General features: G+C 37.0%; 1 long non-coding RNA gene across 3 annotated transcripts in view; it reads left to right on the top strand.

The window, feature by feature from the left end:
* LOC148127645 (uncharacterized) overlaps positions 1 to 21,201 on the top strand; it is a 91,778-nt gene that overhangs the window by 26,752 nt on the left and 43,825 nt on the right. For 2 of the 3 annotated variants that reach the window (XR_015740987.1, XR_015740989.1), the window contains exon 3: positions 18,518 to 18,647. The exons of the other annotated variant lie outside the window; for it this stretch is intronic. This is a non-coding gene — a long non-coding RNA (uncharacterized LOC148127645). The remainder of the gene's footprint in view (positions 1 to 18,517; positions 18,648 to 21,201) is intronic. 3 annotated transcript variants of the gene reach the window in all.

The following is a 21,201-nucleotide window of genomic DNA, read 5'->3' as shown; positions in this document are numbered from 1 at the left end:
GAACCTTGAGAATCAGTTATTAGACTGGGGGACAGACAACATCTGCGAAGTTACGGTATATTAGTCCCAAAATAAAGTCCGTGCCTTGGCAGAATACCAGGCATTCTTAGTTCCTATTTTCCAGAAGGTTTGGGTTCTTCTGTATCAGATTATTATTGTACCACCAGTATTCCATCTTGTATTTATATTGTATTTCAGTACAAAGGTCTCTAGTTGCGTAGCTCTAAAGAAACTTTCTCAGTTATGGTCCAAATGAGCTGAAATAGAGAAGTTCTGTTGTTGCAAACAATGTGCTATGCTGAAACTATTTTCTACATTTTTAAAGCCATTCTCTTATATAATCTGATAGACAAGAAAATGCTTTCTATGTCTTTTTTTCAGTGGAAAAGAAAATGTTGATGATATTCTCAGAGGTGTGGCATAGAATTCTTTTTATCTTAATTCAGTGGTGGTAGGATGCTGTGAATTCTTGCACTACTGCACCTGTTACAAGGCCATGCCCTTTTTTTCTTACATTGAACAGGGGTGTCAAACTCAAGGCCTGGGAGCCAGAACTGGCCCATGGAGTGCTTAGATCTGGGCTGCAGGGCTATTCCAGAAACAGCAAATGACTGGCCCATGGTGACTCTGCGAGTAAAAATGGAGCTTGAGAGGGGCAGGCAGCCCTTTGAAGCTCTGTTTTTGCTGGCAGAAGGTTGAAGGAGACCGTCACAGCTGAAAATGGAGCTCATTTTTGTTGGAAGAGTATTGAAGGAGGCCATCACAGCCAAAAATGAAGCTCGGAAGCCTATTTTCACTGGCCGAGCACTCAGGCCACCACAGGCACCCCGGCACAAGTGACATCTAGCTGGCCACATCCACCCCAGCCATGCCCCCCCAGGTCAAACACAACCCTAATGTGGTCCTCAATGAAATTGAGTTTAGCACCCCTGACATAGATAATCATTTGAATTATAATAGATGTGATCCTGACATTATTGGGTTATAGCAGTGCATATGTTTAGTAATGCCTACTTTTGAAGATGAATGTTAATCCATTTGTGTGGCCTAACTGTTCTACACACTATTTTAGTTTTATTGTCCATCTAAACAAAAGCAGTAAAGAAATTTAAGACTAACAAATGTGCTGTAGTATAAGTATATTTTCTGGACTGGGATTATTGTTACCTGATAAAATGGACTACAGTCCATGAGAACTTAATGTTGTGATGAATGTATTTATTTTCCAGATGCTGCAAGACTTTAGAAGTACTTTTAGATAATACCAAAATAATTTTCAGATTTTCAGATAGCCAGTATGTATTATGACATCTGCTGAAAAAGATTTGCAAGTTATTTTTTAAAGCATTTGATATTTGGATATGTTTACATAAAATGAAAATAGTCTTGGGTTTTTTAAATCTTCAGCAACAATCTGAGTTCTAGCAGTAAAATTGCCTTAGTTTATATATTGTGAAACATTAGGAGCCCTAGCTCAGTGGGTGCAGTATTGCAGGCAAACTCTGCCCACAGCTTGGAGTTTGATCCTGACAGGGCTCAAGTTGACTCAGCCTTCCTTCCATCCTTCTGAGGTTGGTAAAATGAGGACCCAGATTATTGGGGGCAATGTAGTTATAATGATTACATTGTAAACCACCCAGAGAGTGCTGCAAAGTGCTATGGGGCAATATATAAGTCTAAATGCTATTGCTACTACTATTACCAAAATTATTATTTTTAAAATGTGAAATCAATATGTTAGTTGGTATGCAGTTCAGTTTTCATTATAATTTTTGTTCATGTATTTGTGTATATTTAGGTTCACTTATTCTGCTTTTCTTCATAAATGTGCTTATTGCATCAGTTTCTAGCCATCAATAAAGTATATCTTTTGTTGTTGTTGTTCCAATTCCAAGTTGTTTCAGATTTGGACTTATCTCACAATTGCAGCCAGCAGTTGGCTTATAATATGGCATGCCTGAAAATGTGGGCGGGGAGGTGGAAAATGATTTCCTTTGATGCACATTGATATCACAAAAATCTATGTTGATATTGCTAATCAAAGCTTGTACTGTTAATCCTTTTATTTCCTGTCAACATGAAAAAATGTATTAATAATTGAAGTTGTTAGTTAATCCATTAAATAAAAATGCAGTTACTTTTCAGATTTTTTTGTAAAAGAAACTGCAAATGGAAGTACAAAAAAATTGATACCTTTTTTCAATAAGCTTTTGTTCTGTCGATTTACCCAGAACCACACCATTTGTTTAAAGAAACCACTGAATAGTGTAATAATGTTGTAAAATATCTAGACTGACTCATCTGCTGTCACATTGCTGGGCTATCACATTATATGCAATTTGATTCTTGAGCCAAATGCTCTGTTTGGTTTAGTTTGTTTTCTGGAAGCCTCATAATATAGATTAAGACTCAATTCAGCAAAATCATTATTGAACTGAACTTAATTCTTTATTGGCCAAGGAATTTGTCTTGGTGCAAATGCTCTCAGTGTACATAAAAGAAAAGATACATTTATCAAGAGTCAAGAATCATAATGTACCACACTTAATAATAGTCATAGGGTACAATAAGCAATCAAATCATACTAGGAAACAGTCAATATAAAGCGACAAAGTTACAGTCATACAGTCACAAGTGGGAGGGGATGGATGATAAGGTAGGAATGATGGGAAGATTAACAGTAGTAGTAGTGCAGACTTTATAATAGTTGAACAGTGTTGAGGGAATTATTTTTTTAGCAGAGTGATGGCTTTCGGGGGAAAACTGTTCTTATGTCTAGTTGTTCTGATGTGCAGTGCTCTATAACATCGTTCTGAGGGAAGGAGTTGAAACAGTTTATGTCCGGGATGTGAGGGGTCTGTAAATATTTTCACAGACCTCTTTTTGACTCATGCAGTATAGGAGGTCCTCGATGGAAAGAAGGTTGATAGTAATTGTTTAATCATTAGGATTAATTAAAATAGCACAAATGAGTGTGCAATTTTTTCTATTCTCTTCATCATGCCTGAAGGCACAAAAATGTGGGATAGGAAAGAGGCAGAAAGGTTCCAAAACTGAGCCTGATTTTACTGCCAGTGATCTGTTACTTAGCATTAAGATGATTTTTGCTGGTTGAATAAATTAAAGGCTCTTGCTGTTATATTTCAGTTAACATTGTGGGACAAAAGCTCTGCATACATAAAAGACATTTTCTCCCAGCTCCTTAGTCAGCCTCAAAACCTCTTGATGGATAAAAATCTTACAGCCTTTATATCTATCTATATCATATATATATCTACATCTACATATCTATCTACATTTACAACTATATCATCTATATCTATAAATCTATCAATATAGATACACATACACACTGATGATGATGATGATGATGATGATGATGATGATGATGATAGATGCTCCAAAGATGCATAATCATTTGGGTCAAATTATGGACTTGTAATGAGTGGTTGGAGAAAAATAAGCCCTCTGTACACATAATCCAACTTCATGCTGTTAAAAATTCTCTTTTGTAGGCATTCTTCCCTCTTTGTGGCTAATTGAAATTGTTTTTAGATTCACATATGGTCATATATGATCTATTAGATAAAACATTAGTCTCTCATAGTTGGGCAATATCTTTATTACACTTAACTAAAACATCACAAAAGGAATGCAAACTTCAAGCTTCCTAATTCTCCAGGTCCTCTTACTAGTCATTTAGTCCCACCAGCCTTTTAGCAGAATTTTGCTATCCTGATACTTCCGCTTTAGCTGCATATTTTAAAATATATTGAATGTAAAAATAGAAAATAAGATATATATCTTTTATCTATATCTATATATCTACACACACACACACACATTAGTTGTGTTCACTACTAATCATTAAGACACACCTTATCTTTTTTTCTTGGAATTCATCAGGCATAGGTATCTACAGCATTTCTAGTGATCAGTAGTAGTAAACTAGTTGTACAGAACCGATACATGAGAATATTTGTAGTTCAGGGTTGAACTGTCGGGTCGTTGGTGCTCTCTGAGCTTAGTTGTTTTGTTGCAGACATTTCATTGCCACACTAGGTAGCGTCATCAGTGCTTGAAGAGAGTGGGATGTGCTCTCTTTTTTATAGTTGTATTGTGGTCCTGATTTTAATGATCAGTAGTGAAGACAACCATTGTAACACATTGTCTTAAGCCTCCTTTAGGAGGTTTCTAGTATGAGGTCCAAACAAATTAACATTGATAGGTCTCTATTATGGCAGTGCAAATGAATAAGAATAGCAGGTATACTATTCAAAGCATCTATAGTTAATTTAGTAGTAGTAGTTATTTTTAATAAATTTTATACCGTTAGTACATGTTGATAATATTAAATTTCTTTTGTTGTGTTCTGTCTCTGTTTTTATTTTATACTTCTGAAATGGTAACTTTAAGGGTTTCTCTCTTGTTTTATTTAAGCCCTATGAAGAAAGTATAGACTGTCCATAGATATCCTTCTTGTATTCCTATTTTGCTCAGAATTTGATAAGAACATGGTAATTGAAATTGTGGGTTTCATCTGCTGAGAAGTGGCATACTTTCTTCTAAATTTATTTTGGGGATGAACAAATATAGATTAAAATCTTGCTGTCATCACTCTAAAAATATAAATATAGAATGCTTAAAATGAAGTTATATCCTCTTTTTTTAATCCTTTGCCCATAGTATAATTTCTTAGGTATATGTATGGAAGGTATTTTGTTTCTCTTATAATCAGTTAAATATTTATTTAATAATACCACATTAGGAACAGATAATATGAGGCCAGAGATAGAATTCCCTGATTATTTATTGAAGAATGACTACTTTGTCATAAGGGTTATCAATATTGATAAAGCTATGTAATGTAGACAATATAAATATAGATAATGTAGATATAAGTACAGATATAGGTAGTGCTTGATCAGTCCTTTGTGGCAGGCTGAGAAGCACTAACAAGGACTTCTAAAACTCTACTTTATGGAAGTAGATTATAACAACAGCATCTTGAAAGCATGACAGTATTTCCATATCCTTCCTCTTGTATCAAAGACAGTCAAGGTGGGGTAGTCTTGAGTTTCTTTCTCACACCTTGTTTTCCCAAAGGAAGATCATGTTTAACCAATCTATATTTTCTCCAAGATCATGATTGGCATCCTGTATACTCTCTTAGTTTTCTGTTTTCCTTTTCTTATTAGGCAATATTCAGTTTAGTTTACTTTGTGATCTATTAATCCTTACAGTCTATACTTTCTTCATAGGGCTTAAATAAAACAAGAGAGGAACCCTTAAAGTTACCATTTCAGAAGATAACTAGTCAAAAGCTTTAGTTATGAATTAGAGTTTTGACTATTTATTAAAATATGAAAATAATCCTCTGGCTTGCCAAAGATGAGGTATGTTTAAATTGGAGGTATATTTTCCTAAAGGTACGTTTGACATAGAAATATGACCAAGCTGATTATATTGCAGAAAACTAGAAGTCCTGACCCTGAGAAGTGCATTAGGACTTTCAAACCATGCCAGAGGGGTACTTCATCAAGTGCACCAAAGTCTTTGGACTATCCCTTTTTGAATAGAATAGAATGGAATGGAATGGAATGGAATGGAATGGAATGGAATAGAATAGAATAGAATAGAATAGAATAGAATAGAATAGAATAGAATAGAATAGAATAGAATAGAATAGAATAGAATAGAATTCTTTATTGGTCAAATGTGATTGGACACACAAGGAATTTGTCCTGGTGCAAATGCTCTCAGTATACAAAGAAGAAAAGATACATTCATCAAGAGTCAAGAATCATAAGGTACAACACTTAATGATAGTCATAGGGTAGGTTTAAAGAGGTCACGTTGAAAAGTCTCAGTAGAGCAGCTTCAAAGCTCTTTTGCCACCATCTTATACAAAAGCATATAGAACTGTGCACAAACATTTGCATGAAAACAATTTAAAATCCTTCCCAACAACTTACTTTAAGCCTTGAGGAGGTACCAGTAAAGCCGTCCTTCAAAAGCTATGCACAGTACTCTTATTTAAAGACATACAGGCATTTTTTTTCCTTTCAGCAATGAGGAAGCATGCAATGTTTCTTTTTTAAAAAAAAATTATGAATCATGAGAGCAGATACCCTAACCCTTGAAAATGTCAGGAGGAGGGAGACATCCACTTAACTCAGGGGCTATTAGATGGATAAGCTGTTCTCATCCCCTACATTGTTGAGTACAGCCTCTGGACAATAATCATTTAAAGACAGTAGGACAAAAAGGCAGCTTTATTAAAGATGTGGGAATCATCATATGAATGGTGTCTAATGACTGTAATTTAATTTTAATTAAATTTAAATTACATTAAATCACATTTGATTTTTGTCCTAGACCCAGATACTGAGCTAAATGTGACCTCAGAATCCCTAAGGTGGGCGTCTCTGCTTTGAATCATTGTGGTGGATGCACACAAGAAAGAAGTCGTTTTGATCAGATTGACCTTGCAGGAAGCCACACAGTCTGCCTTGCTGTTAATAAAACTTGAGCTGTGTAGTGCCAGTACCACAAGGACCAGGTCTCTGATCTCCAGCTGAATTAGAAGTGGGTGTTTCTTTTTTCTTTTAAAGACATGACTCAGACTGTGGCTCGCTACAATAATGTGAAAATATCTCTTGTTTCCCTGAGATACTTCTATCCAACTATCTGGAATTTCAGTCACGTACACATTATGCTGCATTTTGCTGTTAGGAGGAAAATGATTGTGTGTAGCCTAATGAATTTTGTCTTGGGTTATCTGGAATAATGACCTTGATCACATGACTTGCCTTTTAAGTTCTGGCAGTGATTATAATTTTCATGGGGGTGGGGGAGGGAGGGAAGGACCACCAGAATATCTTCTGCAATGTTCTCCTTCAACTACAGTTAAACAAAATCAACAGATACTTATATGGTATCTATCTATTAATATCTATGTTCTTAGCAGACATGAAAGTGGAGAATAAATAAGGCAGACCCAACTATTAAACAAAACAATTGCTGTTTCTCAGGCTGGGCATCCTAATGGAGATTGACCTTATCTTGGGGTTAAGCCACTTGCTGAATATGATCCATGTCTTAATAGACTATAAAAGTTAAAGCTCCAGTAATTGAATGATGCCTCTCTGTGGAATCTACTGCAATAAAAAAAAGTTTGCCATTTTGAAGAGGGAAATTTACTATACTTGTTAAATGCAGTGAGTATTGCTTGAAGACTGGATCATTTAAAGCCATGGGGCACAGTGGTTAGAATGCAATATTGCAGGTTATTTCTGCTGACTGCTAGCAGTTTGATTCTCATTGGCTCAAGGTTGATTCAGCCTTCCATCCTTCCAAGGTCAGTAAGGCAATAGGCTGACTCTGTAAACTTAGAGAGGCCTGTAAACCACTGTGAAGTGGTATATAAGTCTAAGTGCTATTGCTATTGCTATTCCTTCCCCATGCAGCTATCCCATCTGATCTGGAGGTTTGGAGAACTTCCAAGATATATGGTTAATTTATTGATTTATCAAACTGCCCATCTCCCTCACAGAGGAACTCTGGGTGGTGTACAGCTACAGTAAAATTATATTATTGCAAAAAAGTTCAGGGAGAGGAAAGCAGCATAAATTTCCATAACATGAATCAAAATCACATAATTTTAACATAGCCCCCAATATTTAAATATGTGATTAGTACTACATAAAAGGTCAAGTTTTGTATTTAGAACCCCCCCACACCCCAAAAAAACCCCACACCAAGATGTTTCACAGATTATATTTCACCCACGGAATATTCATTCCCCATAAGTCCCCTAAGGAAAACTTTCACACTGTATTATAACCTACACAGATTTTCTATGGCCTTTGGAGTTGATAGGCAAAGCAGGGATGGAAGCATTTGGTATGAAAATGGCAGAGAGGGAATCAGTTCTGTTCTCATCACTTTTCCTCTATAACACTTTTTTCTGATGCTCTTTGTCCCTTGCCTATAAACCTGGAGCCTAAAACTAGAAGAAAAGCAGCAAAAAAGCAAAAATAGATATAGCAATAGCACTTAGACTTATATACCACTTCACAGTGCTTTACAGCCCTCTCTAAGCTGTTTACAGATCAGTATATTGCCCCCCCCAAGTCGGGGTCCTCATTTTACCCCAAAAGGATGGAAAGTTGAGTCCTTGAGCTGGTGAGGATTGGACCCCTGGCAGTCAGCAGAATTAGCCTGCAATATTGCATTGTAACCACTGCATCACTGGGATTCCTAGGAGAAGCTGCAATTATGTTGTAGGCACCATCTCAGGTATCATGGCATCATTTATACAAGAAATGCAGACAGAGACAGAAGATTTTTTTTAAAAAAATCTTTCATTCAATCAATTTCTGATTTTTGGACGATGCCTGGACAGTTTTCCTGGCAAGGTTTTCCAGAAGTGGTTTGCCATTGCCTCCCTCTCAGGGCTGAGAGATGGTGAGTGGCCCAAAGTCACCCAGATGCTTTTGTACTTAAAGCAGGACTAAAACTCACATTTTCCTGGTTTCTTGACTGATGACTTAAACATTAACTCAAACTGGATCTCCAGAAGAAGAAGAACAATGGAGAGGAAAAAGTTCATTAGTCATTGCCTCTTTAGATTGTCCTGAAAAGGCCTCTGTTGTGCTAATGTCAAACACAAGGTTATAAAGTGATGCTTAGACTGGATATCCTATTTTAAATTCCACTTAGACTGCAGAGGAGGGGAATCCGTACCCACAGTTTTTTGCCAGCTTTTGATGTTGCACCTGGTTCCATGAAAATTAAGTCCAATATGAATGGAGACCAAAAGTTACAAAGAGTTACACTTGAATTTCTATGCTAGAGTTTTACAATTTTAAGATATATAGATTTGCCAGCATGGCTGGTTGGAAAATTCTGAGAATTGAAATCTATACATCTTAAAGTTGCTAAGGTTGGAGGGGGAAAATCCTCTTCTACACTGATAGTCCTCTAGGTTGCTGAGTTGCAAGAAACAAAGCTGCAATATGCATACATGAGGAAAGCCAGAGAAGAAGGAGAGCAGGCAAAAACATAAAAAATTAATTTGTGCAGCAGTCTCATCTGCTTTAAATTATTGGAATGGGGGGGGGTATATTTTGCCTGGAGCCATCTAAATGTCTGTCTGTACCTACAATTCATTCTGTGTACATCTGTGTGTATTCATTTGGGCATGCACACAGGTTGCCCTGAACCACAACCACCTGCAGGTCTTTGTGGTCAAAGCAAGTTGTCCAACTCTAAAGTAAAGAAATAGTTGGAGCAAGGTTGAAAAGTCTAAAAGCGGAAGTCCATTTCCCTTTCCTTATGCAGCAAAATATTAAGCCATCATACCCTAAGAGAGTTTGTACCATGATATACAGAGAGGTGCAGAGAGATGAAACAAGCTTGAAACAGATCCAGATTATTCTCTGTCATTCTAAAGGCATAGAATTTTTCTCATGTACCTCATCAGGGTTTTATGTTTAAGTTGCTCAATGCAGTATATAATACATTTAACAGGAAACTGCCATCGAATGAAAGATAGAGAGATGCATTCTGAGTAAGAATTTTAGTTTATAGACAGACACCTGCATGCATTAAGAGACAACTGTCTCGTAATATTCAGTGAGGTCTGTGCCCTGTACAGGAATTCAGGACCTTTTGTGAATTTCACCAAGGACTGCCATGACACTGGATGCAAAATTGTAATGAAGTAGCAGTTCTAGACAACTTGCTGAAACTGTCATCAAAGGACTGCTGAAATGCTGCTTGCATACTGAATTTTTAGCCTGGGAAATGTGAACTGTGTGGCTGTGTGGGACACTCTCTGCATTGTAACCGAGGACTGTTCTTGCCTTTCTGAGGCAAAGTTGTCTTTTAGATTCAAAATGCAACATAAGCTCTAAAACATCAACAAGCTGTCAACTCTCCCTCCTGTTCATACATTTCAAACTGTGGAATGCACTCATTTTCCCAGCCAAGTATGAGACCAAAGCCGAGATTTCTGCTACTTTGCAATCCATGTAATGTCTTCATGGTTTCTGCTTTTTTAGCTTCACCATCTCTTCTACCTACTTCTTCATTAGGAAAAAGGTTCAGAGCTTATGAGGTTTAGCCCAACCATAGAGTGGAGTTCCTTCTCAGGTAAATAGTCAGGTCAGACATCCTTCAGATCCAAAGAACCTCACATCCTACCCTGCTCCTCTCTCTTTTAGAGACCTTTTTATTTTCAGAAGTTTGATGGAAAAGGGAGATTAGCCCTAGATTTTCCCTCCAGAAAATTCCCTTGGAATTCTGTCTCTGATTTCAAAGCAAGAAATCTGAGGATACATTTAACATGTTTAGACTCCAGAAGGAGATGCTTCTTAAATTTTCTATCCCAATACCAAAATGATTTGACCAACTAGGGTAATTTGGAATGAGAGTTGAATATTAATCAATTATTTAATTAATCAGATATATAAAGAGTGGGGGGGGAGAGGGAGAGAGAGATATCCTGTTTTCCCCTCTTCCATATTCAAAAAGCTCTGAATGATTATATTTATTGATTTATAAAACTTATACAGATGCCTGCATTATACACAAAAATCCTGGGCAACTCATAACCATAGGCAGTAAAAATGGAAAAGAAAAACATTAGCAAAGCCCTTACAGGAAAATCTTCATAATTCCTCAATTCTATCATCCACATTTCTAAGCTCACTTCCATCCTAGCCTGGTGCTTGGATGTATGGGCTCTGTGGAACTCAGTGGAAACTCTTCCATAAGGCCATGGCAGCTACAAAGGGAGATGCATCTCCAAAATCCTACTATATGACTACTTATCTTAAAAGGGACCAAGATCACATCCATCTTATTCAACCTAGTTGGATAGGCAGATACCCTCAGGAAGTGGTGGTCCCACTAACAACTGGCCCTATATCAGCTGCATTAGGAAAACAGGACCAAGAAATCAGCTTTCAGGAAAGCTAAAACTACCGTTATTGAGATTGGCTATATAAATATAATTTGCAAGTTGGATGGTGTTGAACCTGCCCCTTCTTATACTTCAGTGAATCACAGAGGTATTTTATTTGTCTGTTGTGGATTTAAAACATGTTTCATGCTCAGTTGCCCTGGCAACACATCTTGCTTATCTCCATCAAGGTTATCTGTATAGCCAATATCTTGAATTATTCCCAGAAAGAAAATGGGAAGCTGTGCAGCTCATGCAATCCATAAGATTGGTAAAAACATAGAGTATCAAGACTACATGCACTACTGAACTTTGACCATCTGTAACTTCCAAATGGAACAAGGACAATCCTATGTAGAGAACATCAGGAAGTGATTAGGGAATGATTGCAGTTATTTGCATTGTTGCCAGTCTGCTTCCAGGTAGAACTGAACAGAATAACAGAGTTGGAAGGGACCTTGGAGATCTTCTAGTCCAACACCCTGTTTAGACAGGAAACCCTATACCATTTGAGACAGATGGTTGTCCAAACTCTTATTTAAAATGTCCAGTGTTGGAGCATTCACAATTTTGGGAGGCAAGTTGTTCCACTGATTATTTGTTCTAACTGTCAGGAAATTTCTCCTTAGTTCTCAGTTGTTTCCTCCCTTGATTTTAGAAGTGGTTTGCCATTGCCTCCTTCCTAAGGCTGAGAGAAAGTGGTGGCCTAAGGTCACCTAGTTGTCTTTATGCCTAAGGCTAGACTAGAACTAACAGCCCCCAGTTTCTAGACTGATGCTTTAATCACTATAGCAAACTAGCTCCCTGCATGGTACAAAGCCAAATTATTTGATTAACCATTTATTTCCTATGATTTCTGCCCATCTGGTACATACTGGTAGAATTGATAGACTTCAGGTCCTTTTAATGTCATCTAAGAAGACCCAGGAAATATGCATTCTCTGTCGTGATGTCTATTCTCAATTGTTCAGGTCATGGTTATCCCAAAGATGCTTTTCAAAAGGCAACTGGACTTTCTTAGTTTTTTCCTTGAAAATGTCTTGGGTGAGAAATAAAACATTTTCAAGAAAAAAAAATTGAGAAAATTCAGTTGCTTTTTGAAACACACATTGGGATTCTCCGTCATGGAGCCCACACTTTTAAATGAGGTCCTGTCCTGAAATCCACATCATTTCTACTTTGTTGGCATTTTGTAAATCCTGGAGAACTTGGTTGCTCTTCCAGGTCTTGATGTGAAGTGGATGGGACCACTTGGGCATGTTTTTTTATTTCTGTTTTCTGCTTACCTGCCACTCCTGGATCTCATCCTGGTTTTGGTTTACCTTGGTTTTTATCTTACTCTTTGTGAACTGTCAAGAGTCAGTAGGAATTGGTCAGTGTCCAAATTAAACTTAATGAATAAATGTAAGATAAATTCACATTTTAAATTGGTTGTTTCACCTGGAAAACAAATATATTTTGGGTTGGTCCTGCGGAATCTCCAGATTAAAGTAACTTTAGATTCCAGGCAAGTTACATTGATGGTGCTACTTAAAACATATACTTCTCTCTTTTTTCCACTGCAATGAATTAGCTCATCTATTGTATTTCATGCAACCTATTGCTTTTCCTCAGATCCCAGTAGGAAAGTGGCTCTCTACTAAAGGCCCATGGAGGAATTTGGCTGTTGGTTTCTTCTTTTTTCTTCAAATAAACTTCTAACTTTCTTGGAACTCCATAGCTTAGGCTTTCCTCCCATTTTACAAGAGAGCTAGACCAGCTCTTTCTTATAGAATGGCGGCCCACAGGCTGGATGAGTCATGCACAGGCCATGCCCACCCCAGTTCAGCAGCCTTTGCAGGACCCACATTAGTAGGTCAGGAGCAAGACTGTTATTACAGGGCCAGAGCAATTCATTCTCTTCTGACCCTGCTTTTAGCATGTACACAAATAATTGTGCCCTTTGTGTTTCAAATTTTATAAAAGTAGCCAAATGTTACTTTGGGTATTTTTTTAAAAGACAACTGCCTGGGTTGAACTATGTTGTTATAGTATATGACTGTTTACTAGTGGTTATTTTTAAGGCTTCAGAAGAGAAGAAATGGCAGGAATGGGTAAAAGAGTACCAGGTCATTTTGCTGCAAGCTCCAATCCTCACATAACTGTACTCAATTTCAGAATACGCATACAAAGGGGTGGAGCTTGCCACATGACAGCATGACATAACTTTCATCATTTCCTGCCCCTACGTACCCCTCCACTTTAGAATATCTTCAGTTATTAATATAATATTAATGCTGCTACTATTGTTCTATTTTGCCTTTTCTCCAAGGAACCCAGTGTAGTGAGTTTTCCCTACCACTATTTTGCAAAGGTATTTTCATAACAATTCTGTGAGGTAGATTTAAGCTGACTGGCCCAAGTTAACCTAGTCAATTGCTCATGGCATAATGGGAACTTGACTCTCTCTATTCCCAGTATGGACCTCAAAAGAATACATTGTGCTGATCTTACTGCACATTTTATTCCCCTATAAAGAAATAAATGAATGAGGTTTTAACATATTGAGAATCTTGAAGCAGTGAGATATAGAAACACAGATTTACACTTTGAAGTAAAAATTACCATTAAACTAGATCAAGAAGTCTTTTAAAACTTTACTTGGTTGGCAAAATTCAACTATCTGAAATCCATCAGATTTGATGGACAATTTTATTTAATTTGCATTTAAATGTGAACTTAACCAAATTTGTTCTTCCCAAGCCAATACACTAACTGAAATACAATTATTTTTCTCATCTTCACTCTTTTGGGGATTTTGTTCTGCAGTCTCATGTAAATGTGTAGATGAGGAGACATGCATGTGTGAACTTTAAAAACAAACAAAGAAATTAATGATGGAAAGAAGACAAAGTAAATGAAGCCAGAAAACAAACTGAACAAAATTTAACATCTCTATGCATATAAGTACAATTTGAATGTGTTGTTTTTACTTTTTTTTTCTGAGCAAGAATGTTATGGGACTGGAGCCTTTTCTTGCTATGTTTTTGCCTTTCAATGAGAAGTTGATCGGGGGGAAAAAAAAACCACATCTCAACCTGCTCCAAAGTTCTCATGTTTCAAGATACCCGCAACAATTTATTCAGCTTATATTCCACACACGTTTGACACTCATACTTAATGTTCAACAAATATGACCTTTTGGTGTATATTTATGCAGCTCTTAAGCAGTAAATACTGCCATTTGGAAAGCTTAATATAGATTGTTGCTACTTGACATTCCAGTTAAATAACATGTGTTTGGGCTATAGATCATTCTCACGGTATGTGAAAAATATGCCATCCCAAATGTTTAGAAAAGTTACATCCCCTGAGACTATGTCCTGAGACTCCCTTTAAGCAAAGTGCTTGATATAAATCCCATTTCCACACCTACTATTTGCATAAGATTCTATTCATTTGCATAATTCTCATGATAAAGAAGTGTACGCAGTGTGTAAATACTTACTAAATGAAGTGCTCTCTGTTCTTTTTATTGCCACTAGCTTCTGTTACTAGGTTTTTTTTTAAATACATAGATGATAAGTTATACCCATCATAATTCCTTTCATGAATTTCATGCAGTGGAGGAGAGGAGCAGCAGGAACAACAGTGTTATCATATAGGATAATCGCATCCTACTTTATATTGAAATAGACACTGAACTATAGGTGCAATTCAGTCCATAATTTATTGGACCTATGGTGTCCACGTGGCTCTACCTGGTCCCATTTGCTATTTATGAAATCTTAGGAAGAGGTCATTCAGACATTTAGAGTAGCGTGCCATCACTACATGACACACCCATATACTGATGACACAATATATTAATGAGGCCCAAATTTGCTTTTCTCTACCACCCAAATCCAGGAAAGCAATCAGCAGTCCTGACCTTTGTTTTGCCTTGAAAATGGGCTGGACGAAGGAGAATAGGCTGAAATTATATCAGAGAAGGTCAATGTAAAGAGAAAACTAGATCTGAGCACTGAAGTTAAGTGTGTTTAGGATGGAGGTTGCACAAGAATGAGAATGTTCTTTGCCACTGTGTTCTCAGGTAGTGACTATGGCAAGGAGCATACTGGCACAATTTTTCAGCAATGCAAATTTAATCATGGTTACTCATGCTTTACAGTGCCTTGCAATGTCTTTGCCACGGGTATGCTTGGAAACAATTCAGGAATTTCAATTGGTTAAAAATGTAACAATCCGATTGTTGACTGGTGCAAGTTGCAGGGATCTCATGATAACTGGATTCAGCACTAGTGGAGAATTGCGTATCAGGTTCAATTTAAAGTGCCAGTGATGATCTTTAATGTCAGCACTTAATCTGGAAGATGGGCTTTCCCAGTTACTTAGGTCAACATTTTGAAGGTATTCACATTTCCAGAAATCTGGCTATCCAGTAGATAAAGGTGACCAAAAGTTTTTCTAACGAACTGTATTTTACTGTATATTTGACCCTCACCTTTAGGAAAACCACATAATTTCATCTTTGTCACATTTTTTTTACTGTTCATTGAATTGTAAGGCCTTCAGACTGTATATGTGTGTTTATATAGCATTTATGTCCATATGGATATAATTTATGTTATGGGGTGCCTGCCCAAGTTTTATTTCCACTTCAACAACAGAAGTTATTTGAATAGAAATGTTTGAGGCTAGGTTCAGATAGCATGTTTTATCTAAATCAGTTACATATCTACAGACTGCATTCATACATACAGCTGTGAGCATGGAGGTTTGCAAGGAGACAAGGGTCTATAATGATACTACATCCTGATGTTGTCATGGAAATGATACATTTTACACATATATGTGTCATGTTCCTATTAGATACTGCATGGTCATGGAATGGGACAACTTTCCATAGCTAACTTATGGTGACCAACTCACCATGGCCAACTCACTGTGGGTAGCTCACAACAGGACAATTTAAAAATGCAATTTAATTAGTCAAAATAAATAAAAAATATTTTAATTGTGGTCATTTTACATTTCATTCTGTTCTTCCTTTTGCAACCTTTCTTTAATGATTCTATTCCACCATTTCTTTCATGTTAGTGTAACTCTTGTTATATAGTGAATTGTCCCACAATTGGCCATGGCAAGTGGTCTGAGGCAGGTTGGCTGTGGGAAGTTGGCCATAGCTAATTGTCATAGACCTGCATGTTCATGCCATTTGAACAAAGACAAAGACATCATTGGCTTGTAATGGTGGACATCTGTTCTTGGTGATTTCAACTTATTTTTGTGAGTATATCTGTGACTTAGCATGTTATATGAAATGTGATTAAAATTAAAATGCAAATCAAATTAAAGGTTAAAATTTTGTAGGGAAAATTGTATGAACAAAGCATAGTTTTCTATTGCAAACAAGTCCTGCTGAGATTAAATGTGAAAGCTATTCATTCTCTGTGTCATGGCAATTGCACAGGGATCTTGGATGCTAATGTTAGCCACCAAAGAATATGCATTGGAGCCACATTCATATGCTCCATAGTTCTGGCATGAATCCAGATGCTGCCCAGTGCATAAGTGTTTAGCATCATTTTCTGTGAAAAACTTCAACACTACTGGCCTATTACAAGAAATGCTGATCCTTCTTTGATTCAAGGCATCAAGGCATCAGTAGATACAGCAAAAAGCTGATGTACTCACAGTCAAATTTAAAGGTAGAAAGGCTTCTGAGTTTGTGCATTAGCAGTCTGCTTGTTTAATGAAAATTGGGCTGAAATGTGTGTGAGTGTTGTGTGTTTGCACGTGTGTGTATGTATATATGTGCATGTATACGTATATGTATACATACATATATACAGTACATACTCTGTGTGAGAGAGAGAGGGAGGGAGGGAGGGAGAGGGAGAGAGACAGAGACAGAGATTATTGCTTTAGGTATCTTTCACCATGCGAAGTTTGGTCCAGGTTAAAATGTGATGTTTTGTTCCTGGATCAATTTCTCACTAAAAGGTAAAAGCGTAGCAAGAAATGGTTCCAGGTCCATAACACTCTTGCTCACAAAAAGAAATGTGAAAACAACACATTCAAATTGTAGTTACATGTACAGAGATGTCAGTCTTGCTCATTTCATTTTCTGGCTTCATTCACTTTGTTTTCTTTCCATCATTAGTTTCTTTGTTTGTTTTCAAGTGTGAGAGTGTATGTGTGCGTATTTTAAAGGAAAAATTATAGAAATTTTATAGGAAAAATTATAGAAATTTTATAGGAAAAATTATAGAAATTTTATGGGAAAATTTCTGCCATTATTGAGAGGAAAACATTGCCAACATTCTCAAGGGGGAAACTGTGAGCTGTTTGTTTTTTTTCTTTATTAGAGCTTATTTCCTTCTCTATGCATTCCTGGGTGAGAAGTCTGTGTATTATTTGAATCTCTTCTAAAAGGCTGGGGTAGGAAAGTTTTAAGATGGGAAGAGTTAGAAATAAACTATCCAATGGGGTGAAAGTAAATGTGTTTGTTTTGGGACCAAGCTCCTGAATCAACTGATGATAACTTCAGCTGGAAAGATGTTCCAATGTATTTCCCAGACTGGGAAATGAGATATTTAACAAGATTGGCTGCTAGTCTGCTTCCGGGTCCAATTCAAAGTGTTGGTTATTACCTTTAAAGTTTTCTATGGGATAGATTCAGGATAACCGAAGAACTGTCTTTCCCTAATGGCACTGGCCCACCCTACTCATGATGGAAGAAGGGACTTACCAAGGACCCCATCAGCCAAGGAATTTAGCTGGTGGGATCAAGCCTTTTTTACCTCAGCCACCACCTTTTGGAAAATTTTGTCCCAGGAGGTGAGATATGGTCTCTGGCCTTCAGAAAATGCCTTAACAGAATTGGGGCCCTGAAAAAGAAGCTGCTGACTGGAGGTGGGGTGGCTGGTGCAGTAACAGAAAAGGCACCATCGCTTCTCCATTCTAAACTCATGATTCTTTTTAGTTTCTTTTCTTTCTTTTCTTTTTTTTTTTGAAACTTTATTCTGTCTTTGTATCCACAATTGTTTTGCTATCTACACTGTAAGCTGCTCACTTGCCTTAAACTATGAGGTAGATGGCAAATTAATTAAATAAATAAGTAACTGGCAAATTGCTTTATGTCAAAAAAATAATATGGTCATATTCACGTTGTCACCTGGAATCCAGCTTAATTTGAAAGCAAGGATAAGGGTACAAAGGGAAGGGAAGTATAAGACAATTTATTCTTTCCCACGCCTGCAAGAACTGACTCCTCAGATCTTGAATGTCCCAAAAACTCCAAGCGAAATTCCTTCGCTTTTCTGAATATTTTTTTATTGTTGTCATACTGACAATGTATAATAAATGAAATATTTCTGATGCCCTTAGCAAGAAAAATAACTCATATGAGGCAGAAAAATCCCTTCCATTTTAGGTCAAAAATGTATTCCCTCCACACCCATGCCCCCACTTTTTTCAGAGAGAAATATTTGACCTTTGGACCTTTACTAACAATTCACCAAGGATTCTTCTGCCTTTCTTCACAATTCAACATCTCTTGTACAGCTCACTCTGCCAATGGCGCTTACAACATTTCAGTGGATGTTGGATGGCAACTGGATAAATATTTGGTGACTGAATGAGAAGGATGAAGATCTTTGACATCATGAGGATGGCATTTTAATGGGATGTCAAGGTAGGAATGTGCAACAAAAGCCTGTCAGAGGAAATAAAGGGACGGCAGCTTCAGAGAAAGATTTTTGTTCAAAGTTCAGTGCTTTTTTTTTTTTAACATTGCTTTTATTTTTTTCCCAAAGACTCCTTGGTATTACCATCCTATGGCACAATGTGCTAAAAACAAGACTTTTAGAAGGAAAACCTGGAAATTAAGCAACAGAAAGATGATTCAGTCTTTTTAAATTATTCTTAAAGGAAACTCCATCTCTTTTTAAATTTTCTTTTTAGCAATGGAAACAACCTAAAACCATTTGTAGAGTTGAGCTGGAGTAGTCCAAAGGCTTATTTAGTATAACTTTGTGTTCTAAGGGTGCTCAATCCAATATTTTGGGATACATACACTAAAGGATAACAGCATCTTGCCCATTCATAATCCTTGTCATATTCCTTCTAATGGTGCAGGGATCTATCATAAAACCATGGATTTGCCCACTCTTCTAGGGGAAGCCACTTTTATATTCCATTAGGACTAAATCCATATCTTTTTATTTATACTTTCTAATATATAAATAGATACCAATTCATAAGAGTACTTTACCTTGTATTCTAAGACAGTCAAATATACCACCTTTGTTAAGCAACCTTGTAGCTTACTTTGTCAGAGGCTTTTTGAATATTCAGGACAACAACATGGCAATTCTCTACTCTGCATATGCCTGCTGATAATTTCACAGAATGCAGATAGGTTAATAGGTTTTACCTTTGCAAAAGGCAGAGAAAGAAGTATTGCAGAGAAAGGCTATAAACTAATGAAGGAACAGGAGGATTGAAAAAGTAAGGAAAAATAGAGCAGGAAGGATGAAGATCAGGGACAATCTGTACTCTGAACAAATTTTATCAGACTACCACTGGCCATGGGTATGTGTGCATGAGGGAGTGTTCTTATTTTCCAGGGTTGAGTCGATAAGAGAGAAAGTGATCTGAAGAGATACGAAAATCAGATTAAGTGCTGAAGATAGAAAACTTAAAAACTCAGTCTGAAAAAAAGTAGACCTTATAGAGACAATGTCAATAATTTCTTCTGGCAGGAAAGAAAAGCAGAGACAAAGATGGTTTAAAGGTGTGTGACCAGCTCTGAGGGATCTAGTCAGTTAGGAATGTGAGACCCAAAGATGAAAACCTTCAGATAGGCAGCTGAAGAGTTGCATGAAAGGAACATTTTCTCCTGGTGTCATCCCTGTCCTCACAGTGTTGTAGGCAAGCAACCTAAAGGGGGCAATCTTGGCCAAGGGCTGGAAGCCATTTTCCCATACATTTGAACAGATCAACCAATTCACTTTAGGCCTCTGCTCTGTTCCAGAGAGTGCACTTCAGAAACAGGTCTTTCCATTTTCTTCTGAGTTCTATATAAATGATAGTTGTAACAGAGTCCCAGATTAAACAGTACTTTAAAGAGAAACCTTTCTTCACTCTGTTGAAATTTGTTAATTTGGGGTACATTTTCAGAGTGGTTTAATGTCATTGTTTATACCACATTTCCTCTGTTTAATATTTCAGCTTTCCCCTTTTCAACTGCCTCATCACAATTTCAATTAACTTTTATGCTTTTTGTCCTGTGCTACCAAATCAGCTTGCAGCTTTCTTTTTTCCCCTTTTTTGCTAAGAGATTTTGTATTTTGATTCTCTCTCTGTTTTTCCAGTTTTAAAGCTCAGTGAAAAGCCAGCTATCTCAGCTTTCCTCATGCTTTCTAAATTCCTTTCACTTATTATTTACCTGTTGCATTTGTCTACACTAACATCTCATAGTGTGCTTTTTAACCACATCTAATCAGCAGAATTGAAGGAGATCCACTACCAGAAGTGAAAGATGTTCTCCCCTTTCCCTTACAGCTACAGACTCCGCGAGTCTCCTATTCCTTCTCCTATTCTCTTTTTCAAGTAGCAGCACTCAATCTGCACCAGAATGCAATTGGCTGTCCTACAGACATCATTCCCATTTGACTCATCCCTTGACAGATTGTCAAATGGACATAGCAACAGTGCAACATTCTGAAGAGTCCTTAGGCATGAGAATATTAGATTGGCCAGCAGGGTGGCAAACTGTTCCAGAGAGTTTGATTCCTTCAGCACATTGTAGTGTAGATGCTCCAAGTGATGGGTCAGGAAAGTGATGGATGAATATTTAGGTTCAATGTTCCACCTATCCTAATCTCCTGATGGAAGTAGCTACTTCTTCTTCGCCAATTATAGAGGTTTTAGGAAAAGAGCCTGTCATTCATCTCTTTCATTACAGATGAACATGTGTGCACTGTTAAAATACACACGGAGAGAAAGCAATCTTGATTACAGATGTCATACATATTCAATAGGATGAACCAGTATTCATATTCATTTTACATGCACTACATTGCTTTAAATAAGATACAAAGATTCTGCTTGTAATGCGCAATAAGATTACATGTATCTGATTCTGAGCTGAAAAGCACAGTACAGTACTCATGGCAGAAATGGTTCTGAACTGCTTCTGAATAAGAAATTTGCACAAAGACTGAGACTTTCCACATTTTGGGAGC

The sequence above is a fragment of the Pseudonaja textilis genome, chromosome 1, assembly GCF_049901715.1.
Source record: "Pseudonaja textilis isolate UNSWEBS1 chromosome 1, rPseTex1.2, whole genome shotgun sequence".
NCBI classification, from domain to species: Eukaryota; Metazoa; Chordata; class Lepidosauria; order Squamata; family Elapidae; genus Pseudonaja; species Pseudonaja textilis.
This window is presented reverse-complemented; position numbering and strand designations above follow the sequence as displayed.